At 44.3% G+C, this 23,137-nt stretch overlaps 1 protein-coding gene across 5 annotated transcripts in view; it reads left to right on the top strand.

Moving 5' to 3' along the window:
• The first annotated feature begins 12,949 nt into the window (after positions 1-12,949).
• PRR5L (proline rich 5 like) overlaps positions 12,950-23,137 on the top strand; it is a 95,745-nt gene continuing 85,557 nt past the window's right edge. For 3 of the 5 annotated variants that reach the window (XM_027837885.1, XM_027837882.1, XM_027837886.1), the window contains exon 1: positions 12,950-13,035. The gene's annotated coding sequence lies outside the window, so the exon portion shown is untranslated. Of the gene's footprint in view, positions 13,075-13,425; positions 13,491-23,137 lie in introns of those variants that run through there. The other 2 variants (XM_027837883.1, XM_027837884.1) reach the window with 2 other exon arrangements.

Genomic DNA, 23,137 nt, shown 5'->3' with positions numbered 1-23,137 from the left:
ATTCTATATAGTCAACAAGCCAATGAGCATGTGTTAATGCTGCAAATACATAAACAAGCTAAAAGAAAGATAGTCCCTGCCTTTGAGGAGTTTGCATTCTAATGAGGGTAGGACATTCCACAAAAGGAAGCTGAAAGGGAGAAGTGGGGAGAAGGTACTCACTTGAGGTCATGGTGGAGAAAAAAGTCCTTCGAGTCAGGACTGGATCTGGGAGAGTGTGGTGAAGGCCAGTGACCTTGGAGTCCCTGAGGTGAGAAGGCTCCCTCCACCAGCGGGTCAGCACCTTCTCTGTGGCTTCTAGCCTTACAAAACTGCCTGGGTCAGTGAAAGGTTGAGTGACTTGCCCAGGGCCACAGAGGGGCCAATATGTCTCAGAGACTGTTTTTGAACCTGGATCCTCCTGGCTTCAAAGCTGGCCCTCTGTTCATTACATGATGCCATCTGTAAAATGGACAATTTCTTAGGGCCCCAGTCAATTCTCAAGAGTCTCAGTTGCGGAGAAGTGCCGACCTTCATTGGATGAGAGAGTTATCTGGGAGTCCATTCCCTATGACAGTGAAATCATAGGCCCACTTTCTATCTCTATAAATCACTTGGTCATTGTGAGTCTCAGTTTCCTTATACCAACTAGAGATCTGGTAGATAATACAGGTGCTACCCATGCAGAAAGTATTTTGTAAAGCTTCAAAATGCCAGAGAAATTAGATTTGCTCATTATTATTATTAATTGTTATTATTATTGTACATTCATAATACAAACTCATGTATGGTAAGTAGCAGTACTTACCATAAGACACATTCATCATTTCTGAAATAAGGAGACAGGAAAATATAGCCTATGGTTACCATTTTTACTGAACTGACCCTGTAACCACAGTAAAAACAAAACAGGAAGTAATGTCAAATTTCCTTGTATCTGTTGCTTGGAACTCACCAGTTGAAGGCATGACCACATGCCTGTGGTCAGTGGGTTTGAAACTGAGGAAGGGGCTGAAGTCTTTGTGATGGGCTCACAAATTAAAATACAGCCAAGGACAAAGTTTTGGGGAGTGCTACTAAATACCCAACAAAAGACAAAGGAAGTAGTAACAGGAAAAACAATAAATTCAAGATTATGATTACTAGGCATCAGCACTGGGAGAGTATTGACTGCTCTAGAAATTTAAAGCATACTTGCGAATTTAAAAAAAAAAATCATTTGTCCTAGGCATTAGGGACTCTAATGGATTCGGGATGGCTTACTTAAAACTACCAATTAATCATCTTTGACTGTAAAATCTGTAAGTAGGACCCTAATTAATTCATCTGCAATTCAATTTAACACACGTTTTTTACTGCACATACAAGGAACCTGCTCTGTGCTGGTTATGTGCTTCAGCTTATTTCAATAAATAATTTTTTTAAGTCAAGTCAACAAGCATTTATTAAGTGCCTACTATATGCCAAGCATCGTGCTGAGCACAATGGGATACAAAGAAAAGTGGCAGATAGCCTCTGCCCTCAAGCAGCTCACTGTCTAATGGGGAAGACTAAGTGTAGAGCTGCGTGTGTTGTTGTTGTTCAGTTTTAGTTGTGTCTGACTCTTTGAGATCCCATTTGGGGTATTCATGCTAAAGGAACTGGAGTGGTCTGACATATCCTTCTCCAGCTAGACTATGGTTAGGGGCTAAAATTACAAAGATGGAAATATATGCATATACACACACACATATACACACACACACACACACACACATTCTTTCTGTACAGGAGCTGAAGTTCTACTTGGGTGGTAGGGAGAAAGGGAAAGAAGGCACCTGTATAAAGAATATTAAGGATGATGGGGTCACAGGATAGAACTAGGAAAAGAGTTCTAGAAAAAGCTGAGGTGGAAGAGAACACTTTGCGCTTGGGTTGGGGCTTGAGGAGGCAGGAATCAGGGAAAGATTAATGATGGAGATGCATCTGAGAAAGATCTTGAAGGAAGGGAATGCTCCATACATGCAGCATAAACTATGCCAATACATGGACATGGGAGTAGGTCTGTTGACTTTAGGGGAACTGCCTCAGAGTCGAGTTGGGCTATAATGTAGAGTATATAGGGATAGTCATAGTACCTGTGATTTCACTGATAGAGGGAACTCCCAGTTGAGGAAACGCCTTCTAACAATGCAGGTTGACACGTCTCAGCAACCTCTAAGCTTGGAGAGTTTCCTTGCAAGGTGAAAGGAGGGACTTGAACCCAGATTTCGTTCCATCTGTATCTGCCTTGCTACACTGCCTTTCCATAGGGTCCATAAAAAAGAGTAACGTGAAATAAGAAGACTTTTTAGAAATCGCCTCATCCGACCCTCTTGTTCTATAGGTGAGCAAGCTGAGGTCTAGAATGGCGAAGTTATTTTCCTGGGGTCACCCAGCTACTTCATAACTCTCTGGGTGTGTAGAGTTGAAGGCTAGAATCTTTTCCTGACACCACATTTCTTCAGGCTGTTGCACAGGGCAGGCCTCTCTTATGGTCTTTCCCCTCCCTTGCCCTCCCAGCCCCTCAACCCTTTTCATACCAGCTCTGCTAACCATTGACTGATTTTGCTCATCTTGATTTTCTCCTGCTTACTCTCTGACAATAGAGACACTAGCTGCAAAGGACTTATGTGATCTCAATCTAGCCCTGCCCCTTCTCCCCCACCTCCTTTTCTTAGATGAAGCTGAAAAACAAAGAAAATTCTTGCACAAGGTCACAGAACTAGTAAGTAGACGAGCTGGGTTTGGAACCCAGCTCCTCTGACTCCATTGTACCATGATGTCATCTTGCAGGTGCTCCTGAGCGGTAGACTGCCTGAAATACAGCCCTTGGAAAAGGAAAAGCAAAAGGTCACCAGCCAGACCCTTAGCAGTTCACGGGGAGTTGGCCCACGTCTGCACAGCTAGCCTGATGGAAGGGTGTTGGTCCGCTTTGCCTGGATTTTGGTCCCCTTTATCTCCCTTGTAGATAAAGGTCGCTGAGAGCTCTCTGGGTCTAGGTATGGCTCACCCCACCCCTCCCACAAGAATGCAGAGGAACAATCAATCCCCTTTTAACTTCCAGCAGACAGTGGAGGAACCTCTCAGCCAGGAAATCTCAGCTGGACAGTGATTAGTCCTTAGAACTCCCTGGCCCTTCTTTTAATGCCAGAACCCTGCAGATGCTCCTGCTTTCATAGAAAGTACCTGCTCCATCCCTGCCCGGGACCTGGGTGTAGGTTTTTCTCTTCTATAGGAATATTCTGCTGTTTGGCTGAAGTTGAGAAAGAGCGTATGTGTACTAAGAGGAGGGTCAGCCAGACCAGGGGAAGAGGACCAGAAGGGGCCTAGCTTCCCACCCTCCTGAAATGATGTTGTTCCAAGGGTTCCCAATATTTTTGGAGGATCCCTTTTTTAATGTCAAAAAAACAGCACAGGGGACAGCTACATGGCTCAGTGGAAAGGGCACTGGCCTTGGAGTCAGGAGGACCTGAGTTCAAATCCAGCCTCAAACATATAACACTTACTAACTATGTGACCCTGGGCAAGTCTCTTAACCCCAAATGCCTAAAAAAAAAAAAAAAACAGTACAGATCCCCGGGTCATACTAGTTGTACTGTTAACTGTCGGTCTGAGAAAAGCTACCATGAACTTAATATTGCTTTTGAATGAATTTCTATTTTATTAATTACAATAGGATCTCTATATAGTTGAAAAATAGTAATTCACATATTTACAAGACATACTATTTATTCGCTCTACTGAAAGGATGTTGGCTTATATATGTCCATGAGTTATTTCGTGCTAGTAGAATGTAAACTCCAAGAAGGTAGGGACTATCTCACCTTTGTCGTTGTATTTTCAGCACCTGCCAGGGTACCTGGCATATAGTAGGTGCTAAATAAATGCATATGCATTGATTTAAAGAGATAGCAGCTAGGATTATTTTGCAGATTTCAGAGCCTGGAAGTCTGGTTGAAGTGGTCAAAGTTTCAGCCTTAGATTCAGTTCCACTTATGGATTCAAGGACCTCTTGTGCCCGGATAACTCTTTGGCCTCCCAGGGATTCTTGACTGCCCAGGATGGGAACCATTGAAGGAGACTATATTACAAATACAATGGGATCCTATTTGAAAGGGCATCATTATGCCCTGGGTTGCCCACGTGGGTACAGTGGAGATTCACGCTGACAGTGCATTGAATCTGTTGGGCCATATTTACGTCATGATGGAAGTGCATCCTTTATCCTGAGCCAGAAAGCCCTTAGCACAGGCGTTATTAACCTTGTGCCTTGACCAGGGACATTAGCAATAGCGATAGCATTCCAATGAATTCAGAAACTAAGGCCATTTTATCTGTGGAAATGGCTTTGAAGAAGGGGCATGACCATCTGTTTCGATGCTGTATATATAGCTGAAGCCTTCCATGAGTGTTATTAGAATGAGAGAGCAGAGACTGTCTGGTTTTTCTCTCTGTATTCCCAGGGCTCTAGTTTCCAACCAAAGGATGAAAGTCTGGATCCCATTCTGAGTATCTGTACAAGTTTGAATACTTCTAAACATATGACTCATGTCTCATTAGCTCCTACTTTCCATTCATGTAGAACTTCCATTTGTCATCATGATCTCTATTATTGGTACTGTGTTTTCTACCAATTTTACTAATAACCAAAGAAAAAAATAGCTAACCAGAGATCATTATTACCCCAGGGTCAGCCTAGGCAGGCTAGTGTAGGAGGACAACGGGACCAGAGTTCAGTTCAGAAAGACTAGAGTTCAAATTTCTGGCAAGTGGATTTAGAACTTGGAGGCACCTTAGGAACCCTGGAGTCCAGCTTCCCCATTTTATATATGAAGAGATTGAGGTTCAGAGACACAATGTGACTTGACCTTGATCACATTGCTCATTACCAAGCATCTAGGGTGGAATTTGATTGTCCACGACTTTATGCTTACTAGGTGATTTTAAGCAGTTAATTTCTGTGAACCTCAGAGAATTTCCAGTTGCCTCCAACAACGATGCAATTCCCTTTTTAAAGACCATCCCTTTCGAGCTCACTAAAGAGCATGTGACAACTAACTTAAAAAGGAGAGCACTCTGCATATTCTGGGGTTGTTTCTAAATGTGCTGTCCGTAGTCAGTAGGTGGGTGATGCTGGGGAGGCCTTCCATTCCTAGAATGTAGGGATCAGGTTGGTTGTATGCTTAGCAGGGATTTACTAGTTCAAAGTTAAACAGGAAGAATTAAGTTCTAGAATGTTAGAGCTAGAAGGAGCTTTGGAGATCCCATGCATTGATTCTATACAACACAAAATAGTAAGTAGCTCAAAGATTCATAGAAGACCTGAGTTCAAATCCTAACTGTGCCATCACCTGTTTGTAATTTCTCCGCTTCATTTCCTCGTTTGCAGTATGTGGGAGGTGGGCTAGATGAGCTCTTAGGAGCTTTCGCACCCTAGACCTATGCTCCTGTGACCCAGAGCACAGCCCCTCTGCCTTTGTAGCTGGGCTCCAGTGTTTCTGTGGCCAACCAGGGGGTGAGTGGTTCTGAACCTTAGCTAGGCTGGTCCTCAGATGACAGCCACAATCCATTGTTCGAGGCCAGGGCACCAGAGACAGGCGACTGTTCCCAAGAAGAGAAAACACATTGATACTTTGCTAATTCATGGCACCTGTGATCTCATTAATGCCAGTACACCTTCCAGGGGCACAGAGGGCGGTCCATCCATATCTTTGCGTCCTGGGTGACTCCTGTTCACCTACTCCTAGATGCCAAGGGGGGTTTCCTTTAGATACAAATGGAGCATATGGTTGTTATCCTTCAGACTTACCACCTTACTTAAGCAACAAAGATTTATTAAGTGCCTACTGTATGCCAAGGACTGTGGAAAGTACTGAGAATATAAAGACAAAAATAAAAGTCCTTGCCCTCAAGAAACGTACGCTCTATTTCATTATGTGCCTTTCCACTTTTACTCTTTCTTCCATCCAATGTGTCCTTCAAACTGCTTCCAGAATCAATTAATCAGCATTTATTGAACTCCTGCTCTGTGGTTCAAGCATTGTGCTAGGTGCTGGGGGTAGAGATATCAAAGTGAGCTAGTCCCTGGCCTCCAGGAAGACATGCGCCCATATAAGTATACACAAAAGCAATATAAAGTGATTGGGGGTCGGGAAGGCATGACTACCTGGGGGGAATTAGGAGCAGCCTCATGTAGTCAATGGTACTGAGCTTCAGAGGAAACTAGGGGTGCTCTTTCTAGATGGAGAGGGAGTCCCTTCCTTGAGTCAGGCAGGCACAGGCCATGCAAAGGAACGGGGTTTAGAGATGAAATGACCCATGACCAACCTATCTCGTTTCGGGTTGTATATCTCTCTAATATCTGTGTCTCTTGCACAATTCTTGGTGGGTAATGTATCACAGCCTTCCCTTGTGCTTCTTCTTTGCCCTTTGGGTGACTCACAACTTTGTTTTTAAAGAAATATCTAATAACTTATCAGAATAATAAGACCATGCACTTGTATAGCATTTTGTGGTTTTTTAAATGTTTTCATAAACTATTACCAGGGCATTGATTGACCACCCTCTTCCCCTCCCCACTGTAATTATTTAGCCTGGAGAGTTTAAAGCCTGGAGAGGGGGATGGAGCAAAGGGTACATGACCAATCTATGAACAAGTGCTTACACTCAGAAGCTGGTGACTAATTTAAAAAAAAAAAATCTTTTTTTTCAGATGTTTTATTTTTATATCACCTTAATTTTTGATTATATCTTCCCTTTTCTCCTAACAAGTGAATCATCCCATGTACCAGAAATTTTTTTTAAGGGGAAGGAGGAAGCAATTAAGCAAAACTAACCAACACATTAAATATGCCTGCCAGTATATGCAATATTCTATACCCATAGTCCCCCACCTTTGCAAAGATGGGAAAGAAATGCGTATTCTCAACTTTTCTCCGGGGCAAAGCTTGGTCACTATATTTACATGCTGTTCATTTAGGGATTTTTTCCACTGTTGCCCTTATGTATATTGTTTTCCTTGTTCTGCTTGTTTCTGTTCTGCATCTCTTCATATATCTTCCCATGCTTCTCTGACTTTTTCATAGTTGTTGTTTCTTATGGTGAAATAGCTTCCCATTACATTCACATGCCACAGTTTCTTTAGCCAATTTCCCCAAACAATGGTTTTCTACTTTGCTCCTGGCTCTTCATCACCAGGAAACATGCTGTTATGAACATATTGGACTATATGGGAGCTTGCTTTATATCTTTAACCCCCATTAGATTACTAGCTTCTTGAGGGCAAGCCTGTCTTTTTTGCCTTTCTTTGTATCCTCAGTACTTAGCATACTACGTGGCACATAGAAGATATTCATTAAATATTTGTTGACTTGTTGACTAGCTATTTTAGAGGCAGCATGATATAGTGGAAAGAGAGCTAGACTTGAAGTCAGGAGAGAGCTGGATTTGAATCCTGCCTCTAATACTATCTGTGTAGCCATGGAAAAGTCAGTTTGCCTCCCCCAGCCTCAGTTTCCTCCTCTATAAAATGGGGGATGATACTTATAAAACACACCTCACTTAGAGGAAGGATTAAATGAGACAATGCACGTAAAGACTTCTTCAACCTTCAGAAGTTCCATACTGTCAACTATTAGTCTTCTTTTCTAACTCTGCTGAGGCTAGAACTAGTGAAAGGGGGCTTTTAAGCTGAAGCAAGAGGAGAAATGAAGCAGATTCTGAAGTAGATCTCTCCCCCAGTCCCTTTAGAACACTCATCTGAGCGTCAGGAGACTGTGTTCTGTAGACAGCTAGGTGGTACAGTGGGTAATCATCATGCCAATAGCTAGCATTTATATATGTGTGTATATATATATAAAATATGTATACATAGATATCTCAAGAGATGTATATTATATATAACATATACAGTATATATCTATATCTCTGTGCATGTATATATACATATACATATACATACATACATGCATACATACAGATATATATATATATATATTTATGAAACTTTTGCAAAGTGCTTTTCAAAAATAAGTTTGTTATCCTCACAACAGTCCAGGGAGATAGGTGCTATTATCAGTTAAGTGGATAGAGGACTAGATCTGGAGTCAGTAAGACCTAAGTTCAAATGTGTGCTTAGACACTAACTAGCTGTGTGACCCTAGGCAAGTCACTTAAACTATGTCTGCTTCAGTTTCCTAACCTGTAAAATGGGGATAATAAATAATATCTACCTTCCAGGGTTACTGTAAGGATAAAGTGAGATTATATTTGGAAAACACTTTGCAAACATTAAAATCATTGTTACTACTATTCTAATTATTCTAGTTATGGATTCAAACTACTTGCTGGTTGTGTAAGTTTGGACAAGTTAGTTCTCTTGTCTGGGTCTCAGCTTCCTCATCTATGAGAATGAAGTTGTGGACAAGATGATTAATGGGGTCCCTTCGATCTCTGACTTTCCATCATTTGACTGATTAAGTGGAATGGAATGCATGAAGGGGTAGATTATAGGATCATAGATCTACACTTGGAACCTCAGTCCAACCTCTAGTCCAACCTCATTTTACAGATGAGACAACTGAGGCCTAGAAAGGACAAGTGACTTTCCCAACATCTACCAGGGAGAAATCAGGGTCAGAGGTTGGATTTGAGGTCAGAGGTCTTCTTACTCCCTTGTACTATAATCCCTCCCAAGATGATATGACTGCTAGGAATCCTAGACCTGAAAGGAATACTTCACTAAAATTATTCACACTGCATGTACATGCCAGCCCATCTGGGGTGCTGTCTGGGTGGCCTGCCAATACATAGCGAACCAAAAAGCAAAAGGGATTATTTAAAATTGGACATATTGGGAACACCCTAGCTTTCAAGAAAAGTGCTCCATGGGTGGAAACAGGTTTTTCTTAAATCTCATCCAAAATACTCCCACAAAGCAAACTTCCTAGCTCCTAATTTCTCAATTGAGAAAGGTCTGTAGAGAACTGGAGAAGGCAGGCCTGGACTTCAGTGACTTAGGAAGGTTTCCTGTTCGAGTTAAAGGTAACTCGGTTTGCAACTTGGCATTGGAAGTTAGCAAACGGTGATTTTTATGGATGTATGGCCCACATGCTCTGTACTTTGATTGTATAGATCTGACTGATAGAGATCTGACTTTGCAGTTGTTACCAACTGCACCCACTTTTTGTGATTTGAGCTTGAAAAGGCAGCACACTTTTGTAAAGTTGGAGACTTCACAGCAGCTATTTCCCTCCATATAGTGCCACAAGCAAGATCCAGCCATTCTGTGGGTTTTCTCCCGTAGGTTGAAAACCACCACCACCAACAGTGACAGCCATGGTATAGCAGTTAAATCGGGGGTGGAGGGGTAGGTCGGGGATGAGCTGGTCACATAGTGAGAGCAAGGGACAATGGATGACAGCCCCCTTGTACTCCGCTGGCATCCCTGCAGTAACAAGAAAAGTCAGGGAAGGGCCCCAGCATGTTGGTGCATTTATGGTAGGAGACAGAGGGCAGGCAGGTGTAGATGCTTAATGAGCATTCTGAGATGGTTGCAAGCATTGCTCTCTTAGAGTGGAGAGAGCACTAGAGTTAGAATCAAAGGGACCTGGTTTAGCATCCTGGCTGTTGTGGACCAGAGCACTGGTAGAAGTGAGGAGGCGAAAGTTGAGATGGCAAGGTACTATAGTGGATAAAGTATTGGACTTTGAGAAAGACATGAATTCGGATCTTGTGTGACCCTGGGCAACTCTACCTCTTGTGCCTCAGTTTCCTCATCTGTAAAATGGGCACAATAGCCCCTATCTCCCAGAGTTGTTGTAAGGATCAAATAGGATAACTTACTATCTTACTGTGCTTTGCAAACCTTAAAGTCCCATATAAATGCTAGCTTATTATTCTTACTATCACTACTATTGTCATCCCTCCAGTTTCCCACAAGAGGTGGAGGAGGCCTGGGGGAGTTGGGGGTCTACTTTGCCCCCAGGTAGATTGATATGGGTCCTTTGGGCAAAGAGGATATCAAGGCAATTCCAATCTAAGACTGGTGTCTAAGAGCAGCTAAGTGGCCACTGGTCCCCATTACCAGTGGGTGCTCAGGCTAGGCTCTTTTTTGAATAAGCCTTTTTGGGGGGCGGGGGCGAGGCAATTGGGTGAAGTGACTTGCCCAGAGTCACACATCTAGGAAGTGTCAAGTGTCTGAGGCAAGATTTGAGTTCAGGTCTTCCTGAATCCAGGGCCAGTGCTCTATCCACTGCCATCTAGCTACCCCTTGAATAAGCATTTTAAAGCACCTACTGTATGCAAGGCACTGACCAAAGCAGTCTCTGTTCTCCAGGAACTTAGATATAATTGGATTTTTATCTCTGAGCCTCATTTCCTTTATCTGTAAAGTGAGATGATTGGATTCAACTCTAAGGGTCCCAATGGTTTTAAATCCTGTGGTTTAGAACTTGAACGTACAGAGAGGAAGTTAAAAAAATAGACTTGGAAGTCAGCTAACTTGGTTGGGTTCAAGTCCTGGGTCCAATACTTATTGTCTCAGAATCTCAGATCCCTGAAATGGGGATCATAGAATTTGAGAGTTGAAAGAGTCCTCAGAGACCATCTAGTCCACACCTCTCATTTATTGGTGAGGAAACTGAGGCACAGAAGGTTAAGAGGCATTGCCAACATCTCCGAGGTAGGCTGTAGTAATGCTTGGATTTGAACAAGACCTCCATGGCTGATTTTTTCATTGCTTGCCTAACTAGATTGTAGGGAGGCTTGCTCAAAACAACTTATCTAAATTACCTGTAACTTAACTCACTTTATCACCAGTGAGGAAAACTCTGTAGGTTTTTAGCCAATGAACTAGAAATCATATGGAAAGGTAGATCATATGGTGGAAAGAAGTTACCTAATCCTGGCTCTGGGCCTTGGCCCAGACTGTCTGCCATGCTTGGAATTCACTCCCTTCTACCCTCTGTCTTCTACAACCCCTAAGCATCTTTCAAGGCTTACCTCAAGTGCTAACTTCTTGAGGCCTTTCCCAAGACCCCACCTGTTGGGGCCTTCTCACCTCCACTCCTCCAAATGATTGGCATTTATTGTCTTAGATTTTATATTTGCATCCACAGGGAATAGGGCTTAGCACAGAATAAGCACCCAGTTTGTCAGTCAAAAAACTTTTAGTAAGCATCTACTACGTGTCAGGCACTGTGCTAAGTGCTGAAGACATGAAAAGAAGCAAAAGGCAGTTCCTGACCTCAAGGAGCTCATGATCTCATGGGAAAGACAACAGGCAAAAAAAGAACTCCCCCCCAAATCCTAGCTATATAAAGGACAAATAGGAAAAAATTAAAAGAGGGAAGGCACTAGAATTAAGAGGGTTTGGGATAGGCTTCCCTTGGTGGGATTTTAGCTGGGACTTGAGGGAAGTCAGCTGGCTTTTCAAATATCTTTTCATTAATTCAGTTGGTTCTTAGTTATATGTCAACATATATTTCTCCTGACAGAATGTAAGCTCCTTCAGGGCAGGGACTATTTTATTTTTTGTGTGTGTGTGCGTTTGTATTCCCAGCATCTGGAATAGTGCCTGGTAGGTTCTTCATTAATGTTGGTTAATTACCACCAACCAGTCCAGTCAATGAATGACCTTGAATGAACCACAACCTCTTGGGCTTCCGTTTCTTCATCTGTAAAACAAGGAGGTTGGAATGGATTGTTTTCCAATCGCAAAATTATGGTTCCTATTTCTTTTAATTAGTAACTTATAAAAACCTACCCTGGGGTGACAAGCACTGTGTGTTCATTTATTAATCATGTTTTATAAGTAGAAAATAAACTCAGTGACAGCAGGAATTCTTTCTTCCTTCCTTCCTTCCTCTCTGTCTCTGGCTGTCTCTGTCTCTCTTTCTCTCTGTCTCCTCAACATCGGCCACCATGCCTGGCAAATAGTGGCTCTTAATACACAGTTGTTAGATTAAATAGAATTCTTATAGTTCAGTCTCAGATTCACACACACACACACACACACACACGAGTTAAGACAGTCCTTTTCTTTTAATCAGGGCACTGTTATTGGAAATTACAGTGACGTAAACAAGAGCTGAATGGTGACTAACAGCGCTAAAGACAACCGCCTTTGCTCTTTTGCAGATGTCACCCTGGGCAGTCATTGTTTTGGGGGGCTCTCTTCATCAAAGGGTAAACCTGATGTGTAAGCAGATAGCATATTTTGGACGGTTTCCTGCTTAACTACAGGGTGGCTAGAATACTGAAATAAAACAGACCAGTGAGTTCTGCAGACAGCTGCATGAGGTTCCTAACACCTGGAGCTGCAGAAAAGAAACTTTTTTTGTTTGTGTGTGTGTGTGTTTTTTAATAACACTTTTGGGCCTATTTGGTTTTGTTCCCCCTCTTTGGTTGCTTTGGTTTCAGTTGTTGCAAGCTCCATTAACCCTAGAAGTTCAGGACGCTTTGTGCTGGGGAGCGCTTTTATAAAATAAAATTGCCATCCTGGAAGAGACTTCCCTGGAAACTTAGCTGCATTCTTGTACAGAAACTTTTCTCTGGGCTCAGGCTGTGGCGCCCTTTCCTGGATACAAGCAGACTTTCTGGTCTCCCATCAACCCTGGTGGGCTGTTTGTTTGCAACCCCACCGGCTGTTAAGGGTAATACCTTCGGATTTCTGACATTCTGCTTTGGAGGAGCGGGGCGGGGGGAAGGGGCGGGGCACTGCTCCCACACTAGGGGGCCCCTGAGCCCTCCTCCTGGTTCTTAGACCTACTGGGTGCCCGTCCCTGCCCCGGACAGTCCACTCCCCCAATGCCCAGGGCTCGATTCCCGTGCATGACCTCGCTTCCTCTGGATGTGCAATCTGATTGGCTTGGCTTGGGATCCCCAGGGCAGGCAGCACCAGAGAGGCCCCAGGTTTGGGGGGAGGGGGGTGTCTCACGCCAGAGAAATGCAGCCTCGGAGCTAGCTTGACCTGCTGCATCCTCCCGGGCTTTTCAAGTCAAAGAACTCAGACTTCCTGAAATTGTTGCACTGGATGTAAGCGCTGCCTCCTTGAGAAGCTGTTGGCTTGGAGGGGTGAGGAGTGGGGGTGGAGCACGACAAGGGGGGTGGCGGGGGGGGGGTAGGGATGGAGAGAAACTTTAGCCTTGCACACCCCAGAAAAGGGTGAACCGAAGGCTGCGCGGAGCCCCGCGATGCAGGAGACGTGCCTGAGCGCTGGCTGCACCCGGGAGCCTGCGTTCTCTTAGCGGGACAGGAGATGGCCCCAGGCTGGCCCCCGGCCCGTTGTCCTAGAGGTGTGATGTGAAGGGACGGCCGGCCGGGCTGGGTAGGGCTGGGCAGGGTAGGGCAGGGCAGCGGTTCGCGGCTGAGCGAGCTCCTGGGAAGCCTGCACACTTGTCCGCCTCCCTCCGTGCCTGCTGGAGAGCCAAGGAGCCGGGCTCGCTTCCTCCCCGCGGCTTCACGCAGGACCCAGGTGGCCCAGAGAGGGGGTGAGTGGGAGCCGCCCCCTGTTTGGGGCAGGGAGGGAGGGGGCGGGCCAAGAGCGAGGTCCCAGGACAAAGCCAGCTCTGCAAACGAATGCACGCTCCAGCCCGGCGTGGGGGCGTGAGCAGCCCCCCGGGGCATCTGCTGGGGCAAGCTCCGTGCTCGGGGCTGGGGCGGGGGGGCCCTCCGGTGTTTACCGCCTCGGGGGGCGCTCCTGGGCCTGCAGGGGGACAAACCCTATTAGCAGCTGCTTTTCCTGAGTGAGAGTGAGCGAGGCAGGGCTCGCACACCGCCCGGGTGTTTGTGCGCGAATGTTTATGTGGTCTCCTGTTTTTTAAGAAGCGGATCTGAAAGGAGAGGCGTGGGAGGGGGAGCCAGCGCCTTTCCGGGGCGACCCTCCCCCAGTCTGGGTCTTCCACCATCCCTCCCCCTAGCGTGCCCTTGGGGAGCCCCGGAGATGGTTGGATCCCCTCAGTGCCTCCAGGCACGTCCCTTTGGAGCCTTCTGAACCTCCTCCAGACTGGGCTCCGGGAGCCTAGATTTAGAGCTGGAAGAGAGCTCAGAAATCATCTTTTCTCAGATGAGGACACTGAGGGTTAGCGCCTTCCTCAGGGTGTCGGGGGAGCACACCTCCTAGGTGGAATTTGAACCCGCATCCTCTGCCTCGAGGGGCTCAGGCTGCATCAGGTTGGACCCTGGTTCCTCCTATGGGTTTCTGCCTCAGTTCCCGCCTCTATTGTTTTTAAGTCTACACGCAAAGTGAGCTTGAGGGGAAGGACCGGTGCGGTGCGGAATGCCATCAATCTGGGTCTAGAAGAGGAACGTTATAAAAACGGGGTTAATCATTGGGGCTCCCGCCTCCCAGTCATATGACATCTCCTCCCTCTCCGAGCCCCGAGCCTTCTTTTGTGTTTGTCAGCAACAAGTAGGGAGAGTATTTATAGAAGGCTCTGCAATCCTGTGGTGCAGCAAGGTTTCAATTACCCCTACTTGCCCATATGACTAAATGCAAGTTTTCTGTGCTGTCTGCGGGGAGAACCACATGGGCGGTGGGGGTGGCAGGGCAGCTTTAAGGAGCCTAGGCCACCAGCTGGGTGACAGCCCTGGCGAAGCAGAGGATGGGAACGTGGAAAGTCAGAGAGAGAAAAAGCCCTAGAGAACCATTGATCGGTGAGGAAATCTGAGGCCCAGAGAAACACAGTGACTTTCTTAAGTTCACCCGGATTCAGACATGGAAACCTGCTGCCATTCTACTCCAGGACATGGGTTGGTAAATTTAGAGCTGGAAGGAGGCCTAGAGGTCATCTACACCAAGCCCCTCATTTTATAGAAGAGAAAAGAGAACCCAGAGCAGGGAAGAGACTTTCCCAAGGCCACCCAGACCTTCCAAGGGCAGAATCAGGATTGGAAACCAGGTCCTTTGATGACCAAAGCACCTTCCTTCCCATCACACCAAGCTGCTTCCAGTTATTCCTTCCTCAGTTAATCAGAAGAATCAGGCCAAACTTAAGTCAGGCTAACCTGGAGTGCCCAGTTTGTGTCTGGAAGAAAATAAACAGAGTTTCTGTGGGCCCTGGGAAAGGGCCAGCAAAGCAGGCTAAGGGACCCTAATGATCTGGACTGGATCATTCACTGCTCAAGCATAGTGGCTGCTACAGTAGCATTTGTTTCATTGAGTTCTTTAAGTTCTCTGACCTCCCCAGGAGAGCCCTCACTTAGCAAGACTAAGAAACCCAAGCCTGGTGGGGTGACCCCCATCAGTGGCAATCCTAACCACAGGTTGGGGCAGGAATGACATTTCTTTCCCCCAGAAGCTGCTACATTTCACACAGTACTGTAGTGAGCTGGTAAATTCCTCTCCTTGGTCAAAGGCAGCTCATTTTCACTATGCAAAGCACTAGGTCAGGGTAGGAGGCAGGGAGAACCCAACTTAGAACTTTAAGAGAACCTCTAATTACCCTCCTTTAAAATTAGCTGGCAAGGGAGACCGAGGCTCCCTTTTCCTTCCTCTCTCCCCAAACCACTTATTTTGTGTGTGCCTGAGAAAAACTTTCTACCTTGTTTCCCACTGGACCTTTGCTAGTTTGTGCCTTCTGGTTTTGATTTTTGTCCTCACACATATCTTAAGCTAGATGGCCCAGTGGACAAAGCACTGGGCTGGAAGTCAGGAAGACTCATCTGCCCAGGTTCGAATCTGGCCTCAGAAACTTACAAGTCACATAACTGTTTGTCTCAGTTTCCCCATCTGTCAAATGAGCTGGAGTAGGAGGTGACAAATCGTTCCATTATCTTTGCCGTGAAAACCCCGAATGGGGTCAAGAAGAGTTGGATTTGATTGAACAACATTTCTTAAGCTGGCCTGTGGATTTGGCCCTGCAGCTAGCCATTCAGATAGTCATAAGCTTCTCAGACAGAACTGGTCAGAATAGAGCCAGGCAGAGAGACAGAGCCAGAACCATAACATTTTCATCAGTTCCTTGTTCTTTACAGGAGGCCCAGAGTTGAAGTAGCCTGCTGACAGGCATATGGAATGGAGGAGCCCAGGCTGGGGCCCTGGCCCTTTGACATGAACTAATTAATTGTACTATTTCAGCATTTCCACTGAAGGCTGTGACTATCAATGGCCTAAAAGACATTGTATTAAGTTTCCATTTTTATCCACATTATTAGAACTCTACTTCAGACGCTTACTAGATTAGGACATGGGCAAGTCGTGACAACTCTGAGTTTTAGTCTCCTGGTTGGTAGAATTGGGAGGATCAGACATAATAATTCAGAGAGTTCTGGTGAGGCCGGGTAGGATGAGGACAATCCCTCTGCCAGGTGACAACCCTCAAAGGTTGAGGAGAGATGGGTTGGGCTCACTCTTGATGAGGCAGCTTGCTGGCAAAGCTACCCGAGGGGCTGAACTTGGAGGCAAGAAGAGCAGAGTTTGAATCCTACCTTACTAGTTGTTAGACCCTGGGCAAGTCACTCAACCTCTGTTTGCCTTGGTTTCCTCATCATAGCATCTACCTCGAAGGATTATCATGAGGAACGGTAAAGCACATTGTAAACCTTAAAGCTCTATGGAAATGCTAGCCATTATTATTAAAAGTGCAGGATCCAGTGTCCTCCCCACCATTCCATGCTTCCTCTCAATGAAAGTCTGAGAATCAGTTTCATCATCTGAAAAATTGGGGTATTTGCCTTACCTACTTCACAGGGTTGTTTGGAGAAAATATTTGTAAATCCTCAAAACAATATAGAAGGGTTGAGTCATTATTGTTACTTATCTCCTCCAGCTCTCAATGTATGACCTAATGAACCCGAGGGGACATTAGAAGTCATTTAACTAGGTCCCTCCATTATCCAGATGAGGAAACTGAGGCTCAGAGGGGTCAGTGATTTGGCCACCGTCACCTCCATTTGCTTTAACTGCAAATTCTGCCTCTTCTGTTTTGGCATATGTCTTTCTGTGCCTCATAGAGCACCCATCTACCCAAGAGAATGGAGACCTTCATCTGATTGTTTTAATATTTCAAGGGTACCCATGCAGTGATCAGGTTTTCACAGCCCTCTGAGTTGGAATAGACCTTAGCAAACATCTAGTCGAACCCATGCTCTCCAAAGAATTCCATCTCTCCCACAGCACAGTAGATAAGGTATGGAAATATTTGTAACATAAAAACACAACATATTGATATAAATTAAAATAAACAAATGATCATAAGCTCATCGATTTGTAGCTAAAAAGGACCTTGGGGGTTACTTATTCCTCATTTTACAAGTAAGAAAACTTGAGCCCCAGGGAGTCTGGGTGTTCTCCAGTGGAGCTGGTGGTCTTTCCAACCAAGCTTTACTTGAAGACAGTCTAAGAGTGAGCACCTCTAATCTCTGAGACAGCCCTTTTTACGGCTCTGTTTCAGCAAAGAGCTGGCATTCTGTATGTATATCTTTGGAAGATCTAATCAGAATGAGAAGTTTGTGGATTTCTGGAATGTTTTTTCATAACTGCCCACATTGACTTTTTCAAATCTGTATATGTTTCCATATGTTTTTGTGGTCTAGTATAACCTCATAATGTCCTGAGAGGTTTCTTTTTTTTAAATTTTCTTTTCTCCCTAAGAAAGGGAAAAGCCTACTTTGGATCTTTTTCTTTAGACCTTTAGCTGATGGAAACTTCTGAAAAAAAAAAAGTTTGGGCTAGTGGAAAGAAAGCGTATAGGATTTGGTGTGAGGAAACTGAGTTCATAGGAGCATAGGTTTAGAGCTAGAAAGGATTGTAAAGAGGGTCCAAACAAACCAACCTGCTTCTTTTCCAGGTGAGGAAACTGATGCTTCGAAATGTTAAGTGAGTGACCTGAGGTCACACAGCAAGTAAGTATGTGCCAGAGGCAGGTCTTTCCAACTCCAGGTCCAAAACTCTAGCCCCACTCTACTAAAGATTTTTTTCCTTTAATTTCTTTTATTTTTAAAAAATTATGTTTTTCCCCAATTACATGTAAAAATAATTTTTAACCATTTTTTTATTTCAAGTTCCTCTCTCCCCTCCCCCTTCCCTGAGTCAGTAAACAATTTGATATAGGTTATACATGTGTAGTCTTGTAAAACATATTTCCATATTACTCATGTTGTGAAAGAAGACACAAACCGAAAAAAAAAAAACCCACAAAAAATTAAGTGCAAAACAAATGCTGTGATCTGCATTCAGACTTTATAAGTTCTTTCTTTGGAGGTGGATAGCATTTTTCAGCATGAGTCCTTTGGAATTGTCTTGGATCATTTTATTTCCGAGTCATATATGACACTATGGTCGAGTCATTCACTGTTGGTCATTGTGCAATATTGCGCATTTCACTCTGAATCAGTTCATGTAAGTCTTTACAGGTTTTTTCTGAAATCAACTAGCTCATCATTTCTTGTATCATAATAGTATTCCATTACAGTCATATAGCACAATTTGTTTAGCCATTCCCCAATTGATGGGCATCCCTTCAATTTCCAATTCTTTGCTACCACAAAAAGAGATGCTATAAATATTTTTGTATAAATAAATCCTTCCTCCCCCCATTTTTTAAACCTCTGTGGGATACAGATCTAGTATTGGTATTGCTGGGTCAAAGAGAATGCACAGTTCTATAGCCCTTTGGGCATAGTTCTGAATTGCACTCCAGAATGCATACTAGGGATTGGCAGTTTGGGTAAAGCCCGTGGTTCCCTTCTCAGAGTGTTTTTAAATGCATAAAATACATTGGATTACAAAGAAAACCAATCATATTTAAATACAGTTATTAAAAAAAAGTTCTTTTTTTAAATTTCAGGGACCCCGGATTAATAACCCCTGCCCTGTATCAAGTTTGCTAGCTGGAAGACCTTGGGCAAATCACTTTTCCAATCTGGGTTTCCTCCTCTGGGAAAGGGCAGGGAGGGAGCAGAGTAAATGATAACTACAGGTCACTTTCAGCAGTCTATGGGTGCAGGAAGTTTAGCCGTCTCTGGTGGATGGGTAACCATGTGGTAGGCTCGGGCTGTGGGGACTTCCATTTGTACCAGCACGTTGCCTAGCACTGAGTTAGGCATGTTCTTAATAAATACTGGTGTTGGTTGATTTTTGAGGGGCCTTTGGAAAGGTGAAAATCTCCCTCTGTCTGACATCCTGCTACTGGTGCTTTCATTCTTTCCCCTTGTCTCTCTGGGCAGCCCTCTTTTAAAAGGTAACCAAGACCTCCCTTAGAGGCTGCACCTTAAGCTGACCTCCGCTGTTGACACCTCAGTGTGAATTCATTTCTCTCCAAAGTCTGAGCTCTGAGAACTGGGGTCATGGGAGTTTGAAGGAGATTGAGGGGAGGACCAGAAATAATTTTGGTTTGTAAGGTTCATGGGAACATAGGTTTAGAACTGAAGGGGACCTTAGATCTATTTGCAGAGATAATAGCTAAGGGAATTTGGGAGGATATCTTCAAATTTTAAGAAAAGAAAGTGCATTTTTTTTAATCGAGGCTGTGTCAAACCATATTATTAGTCTCTTTTAATTTTTTTACACCTTGATAGGAAAAATAGTAGCAGTTCACATTTATATAATACTTTATATCATTGGCTCATAGACCTGGAGCCAGAAGAAAACTGAGAAGTCATTCAGTCCAATTTCCCTTCATTTTACAGATGAGGAAACTGAGGTTTGGAGAGCCGGTTGACACCACATCAGGGCTGATTGACTGAGTCTTAGATTTTAGAGATGAAAGACGCCGTTGTTTAGTGGATACCTTACCCAAGATTAGCGAGAAAATGTCAGAGGCAGGATTCAAACCCAGGTCTTCATTAACTTCAGATGCATCATTTTGTCCACAGCTCTCCATATAGATGAATCTCTGTTTCCAAATTTTCTTGAGGTGGGGGTTGGGGAAAATGTATCCCCTAAATTGGAGTCAATAACTGATAGTTTTTAAAGGAACATCTGATTTTCGGTTAATTCCTCAGCATGTTAAGAGTACTTAACTTGGATACAGGAGAGCTGTGGTTTCAAATTCTGCCACTCATGCTTCTTAAGCGATATGACCATGGGCAACTCACTTAACCTTACTGAGCATCAGCTTCCTCATCTGTAAAATCGAGATAATACCTGTAGTACTCATCTTCAAAGGATTGTTGTGAGGCTGAAAAGAGAATGCACTGTGTGAGGTACCCTGAGGCATTCCTTTCTCTGGATGGAATGCCACATTGGGCAGCCTGAGGAGACTGGGGAGGGAAGGGGCTGGTCTCAGGAGCTGAAGGGGAGAATCATGGAAAGGGGTGGTGGGAAGATATCAGATGCTGACTCAGATGGACCTAAGTCAGGTGCTGGGTTGACATTGAGTTCAATGCCATTAAAGGTCTACTACAAGATTTCACAAAAAACCAAGGACTTTCAGTGGTTGCTCTGGTTTTCAGCACTGTCTCAGGGACAGAAAGTCCTTGCTACCAGACATATGAAGAGAAGTCAGGCAGTAGAAAGGATGCTGGATTTGGAGTCAGAGGACCTGGGTTTGAATTCTGGCTCAGGCATTAGCTATGTGACCTTAAACAAGTCATTCTGCATCTTTGGGCAGTAGTTTCTTCATTTCTTGGACTAGTGTGTACCCTTCATCTCTAAACCTATGGTCCAATGACCTGGGAGCTAGAAAGAGTGGGGTTTAAAAAAAATTTTGGTGCTGTAGGCAAGGTTAAGAATTATGGTCCCTTGCCCTCTGTAGCAGGCACTGTGACAGTACACAGTTATTTGGCATTTTAAGGCTCCCCCAGTATTTTCCTCACAATAGCATTTTGAGATAGAGACTGTGTAAAAATAGAGAGGGTGTGTGACCAGGAGGAATTAGGTCAGGGTAACAGTTAAGATTATCCAGATCAGATTCATATTTGAAGATTTCTCTCTATGAAGATTATACACATCTCTGTTGACACTGTTATGGGAATTTTGTTGATTATCTCCTTGGGAAGAGTAGCCCTGGGCCTAGGGACACCACACAAAGATGATCAGTTGAGGTTTGGAGATTGGAGATGAAAGATGTCAAAACCTAGCAGATAGAGTGGACTTGGAGTCAGGGAGACCTTAGTACGAAGCCTGCCTCAGATACTTACTAGTTGTGGGCAAGCCACTTAACCTTTCTGAAATTCAATTCAGTTCAATTTATTAAACATTTATTAAGTGCCTACTATGCGCCAGGCACTGTGCTAAGTGCGAAGGATACAAAAAGAGGCAAAAAAGATAGTCCCTGCCCTCTAGGAGCTTGTAATCAAATGGGGGAGATAACAAGCTTGCTCTCCCTCTGTCTTTCTCTCTCTCTCTCTCTCTGTCTCTCTGTCTCTCTCTCTCCCTCCCTCTCCCTCCCTCCCTCCTTCTCTCCCTCTCTCTCCCCTCTGTCTCTCTTTCCTCTTCTCTCTGTCTCTGTTTCTCTGTTTTTCTCTTTCTCTCTCTCCTCTGTCTTTCCTCCTGTCTCTCTCTCTTTTTCTTTCTCTCTCTCCTCCTCTCTCTATCTCTGTCTCTCTCCTGCCTTTCTCTCCTCTCTCTCATTCCTTCTCTTTCTCTCCTCTCTCTTTTCTTTTTTCTCTCCTTTCTCTCCTGTCTCTGTCTCTCTCTCCATACACACACACACACACACACACACACACACACACACCACATACACAAAAAACACAAGCTACAGGATAAATAGAAAATATTTAAAAGCAGGAAGGCACTGGATTTAAGAGAGATGGGAAGGCTTCTTGCTGAAGGTGAGATTTTAGTTGGGACTGAAAGCAGCTAGGTAGTATAGTGGATAGAGTGCCAGGCCTGGAGTCAGGAAGACTCATTTTCCTCAAATCCAGCCTCAGATACTTACTAGCTGTATGACCCTGGGCAAGTCACTTAACCTCCATTTGCCTTAATTCCCTAGAGAAGGAAATGGCAAACCACTCCAGTGTCTTTGCCAAGAAAACCCCAAATGGGACCACGAAGAGTCAGACATGACTGAACAACAACAAAAATAAGATGCTTGCGAAGTTCAGAGGAGATGTCCGTTGGGCACTTTGGAAACTTCAAAGTTGTATAAATTCTAGTTGCTCATAATGGCGGTGATGACTGGTGTTTGATTGAGTCTTGGCTGGTGTGGATCTGGACCACACCCTGGACATGGCCTTTGAAAGAAGGAGGAGAGAGACACCAGTGAGAACTAGGCCTCAGAGTTGAGAGAGAGGTCACACACAGAGTTGACCACCCTGCAGAAGGCTGTGCAGTGATAGTATCATTGGCCTCAGCCCTGGAGGGGACACAGAGGAAGGGGTCTCCCATGGCCTTCACAAATGCCACCTCTCAGGCTGAAGGGTAGCCGGGAGAAGGCGGTGGGGGAAAAGCCTACCCTGCCCTGGGGACCCAAGTCCTAATCTCTGTTCTCAGCTCTGGAGGCCAAATCCAGGGTGTGGCTCTGATTCCTACTAGCCTTGACTTAATCTGTCTGTCTTTTCCAAATACCCTGACTCATTCATCCTTGTCTCCCTCCCCTCCCTTGACTTTTTGCTTTCTTTTTTTAATTCAATTTTTATTTCCAAATTTTCACCCTCCTACATCCCCCCCTTCCACCCATTGAGAATGCAAGAAAAACAAAACCTATTATAATTATATACAATGGGGTGAAACAAATTCCTGCATTATTCATGTTAAAAAAACAACAATACAAACAAACCCGTACTTTAATCGACACTCAAAGTCCTTCACCTCTCCCTCAGGAGGTGGGTAGCATGATCTGTCATGGATCTTCTGGGATTGTGGTTGTAATTGCCCTTGAATAAAGTCTTTGGGAGTTGTTTGCCTTTACAATATCGCTGCAACTTCACTCTGCATCGTTTCATATGAGTCTTCCCAGGTTTCTCTGAAACCATTCCTTTCATTGTTTCTGATAGCACAATAATATTTTATCACATTCATATACCACAGCTCGTTCAGCCATCCTCCAATTGAGATGCATCCCCTCCGTTTTCAATACTTTACCACCACAAAAAGAGCTACTGTAAATACTTTTGTACGTTTGTGTTCTTTCCCTTTTTTTTTTTTTTTAAATCTTTAGGGCATATAGACTTAGTAGTGGTATCTCTGGTTCAGAGGGTATTCACTGCTTTTGGGACATAATTCCAAATTGCCTTCTAGAATGGCTGGATT

The sequence above is a fragment of the Vombatus ursinus genome, unplaced genomic scaffold (genome assembly GCF_900497805.2).
Source record: "Vombatus ursinus unplaced genomic scaffold, bare-nosed wombat genome assembly UNPS02014822.1, whole genome shotgun sequence".
NCBI lineage: Eukaryota > Metazoa > Chordata > Mammalia > Diprotodontia > Vombatidae > Vombatus > Vombatus ursinus.
Note: the sequence above shows the minus strand (reverse complement) of the source record. Positions and strands in the feature narration are given on the sequence as shown.